This window comes from Nicotiana attenuata, unplaced genomic scaffold, assembly GCF_001879085.1.
Source record: "Nicotiana attenuata strain UT unplaced genomic scaffold, NIATTr2, whole genome shotgun sequence".
Taxonomy (NCBI): Eukaryota; Viridiplantae; Streptophyta; class Magnoliopsida; order Solanales; family Solanaceae; genus Nicotiana; species Nicotiana attenuata.
In genome coordinates, this window is record NW_017672303.1 from 73,466 (window position 1) to 75,906 (window position 2,441).

The window sequence follows — 2,441 nt, forward strand, 5'->3', positions numbered from 1 at the left end:
TGAAGCTTCAATACCGCGACTTCACCCTCCAACTCAGTCACTTTCCCGCTCCATGCCGCAGCGGCCTCCGCCGCCTTAGCCTGGCCCTGGCGCTCACACTCAGCTGCAGTCCTCCTCCCCGCCTCGAGCTCCTCATCCTTCCGCCGGAGCTGCTCCTCGAGAGCACTCGCTCTGCCAAGTGCTTGTTGCATCTGTACCTCCCGCCTCGCCAGTTCCTCGACCAAAGTCCGACTACGAGGATCATTCCTTAAGCGCACGCGCATCTCTCGGCACCGATCTCGGTAGCGGTGGTACTTCTCCAGCGCCCGCAAAAATATCCCCGAGCGGACGTTGGCTCGACGGATGCTCTCCACCTCCAACAAATAAGACTGCAAAGCAAAGACAACGATTAAGATAAAAGAACAAACTAAGGCAAAGAAGAAGCGAACCGATGTTATACTGCATACCCTCAAGCTCATCACGGCCACTTCATTCATCAGTCTGACATCTGTAACGCCCCTTAACGATGCATTCTCGGCCTCCGAGCATAGCAGCTCGAACTGCGGCACCAAGCTTTCCCCTTGGAGCAATAAGTTCAACTCCGTGGGAACCTCGATGAAGCGAGATCGCCCCTTTGCGCGCACCGCTGAATTGGTGAAGCCTTCCTGGAACATACGGACGTCGTCGGGGTCTAAGTCGGATTCGGACTCGTACTCATCTCCTACATCATCCCTTCCTCCTTCCGCCACCAGCGAGGTAGAACCCCCCGCCGTAGCCACCGAAGGAGCGCTTGCCTCACCAACCTTAGCAGCCGCCGAGGAACTACCTCCCGTCTCAGCGACTGGAACCTCCAATTGGGTCGCCGAACGACGGCATCATCATGGCCTAAGCCAGCCAGGGCAACCCCCATTGACTGTCCACCTTCAAGAGCAGGCGCCGCGACCGCACCCCTCTCCGCATCCGTCGGAGGAGAGTCCAAATTAATTACCACAGGAGGAGCCGGCGTGAACACGACCCTATGCCTTATCAATGGCCTCTCCTCTTCCCCGTCTGATGGAGATTCCGCCCTAGGGCGCACAACCCCCGATGGCCCTTCGTCCCAAAGTGCGGCCCGTGCGGGAGAAGGAACCGCTGAAGATTCAACTGATGCCGCCCTCAGTATTGAGCGCGACACCGGCGCCGCAGTAAGTTGAGCGATTGCACCCAGCCGACAGAAGGCCAACTGAGGGGCCCTGACGCGGCGTGCCCTCCTTGATCACAGAAAAACAAAGTTGATGAATAGGGTTGAAACAAAGCGGAACAGAAGAAGAAATCAATTTTTTACCTACCACAGGTCCACGGCCATGCCTCTCCCAGAAAGACGCCCATGTGCGTATCCCCACCGTATGGGGGAGCACGGCCTCAACCCACTCACGAATCCCAGCCAACGGAGCCGGCGACAACTTTTCGTCTACAAAATTGATACGAGTTAACGTTTATGAGCACAAGACGTAAGGAGGAGCAAAAAAGGGAATTCAATGATTAAGGAACTTACGTGCATGATTCCAAGCCTCTGGGAATCCAGTAGAGCACGCCACTAAATGTTCAGTCCTGGTATAGAAGAAGTGCTCGAAAGGGCGAGGGTCGACCTCATCATCCAGCTTCACAGTCAGGCCCCTCGTCCCGCGAGGGCACGCTCGAATCATGGTACCACGAACTCTCTGGGGAGCGTAGAGGCTAAGCACATGCTGCAGCGTGACCTCCCTACCGGCCAGTTTTGCATATTTGATAAGCATTGCTAATAATTTGTATAGAGAAGGAGCAAGCTGACCCGGGCACACCCCGTAGTAACGACAGAAATCAACCACTAGCATTGGAAGCGGGAGCTTAAACCCCAACTTGAAGGGATAGGCGTAAAAGACGCAGTATCCCCTACGGTCGGTGTGGACCCTCTCCTCGCTTCTAGCGAGAATGACGTCAGCATAGCTGGGGATGACCCCTTGTCCCCGTAGTTGGGACATCCCAATCTCCCCCATTAATGGGGCTTCATCCACCTAAAATCCTCCCCACCATCGGCGGTGAAATCAGTCATCGGACCTCCGGGCAGAGATACTATCGCGTCAACCGATGGAGCTTCATCGATCTCCACCAGTTCTGCACTGCCCATTGCCGGAGATGGCTCTTCAGTCACCGGAGAGTTAACCGGAAGATCCATCGGAAGAACGTTTTGGGAAGAACTGCCTACCATTGTTGATTCGATATCGAGAAAGAAACAAAGTTTGAGGGACGAAGATGGAAGTTATGTCAATCGAAGAACAAAGATGAAGGTGAATTAGCAGGAAGAAAAGCTTCTTCAGGATCTCTCTCAGACAAACAATGAGAATATAAAAAATGAATGCCTCAGCCCTTATTTATAGGCAACGCAAGTGGCTTTCATGAACCCCAATAGCCACCATTAACTACATGACCAACCGCACACCGGT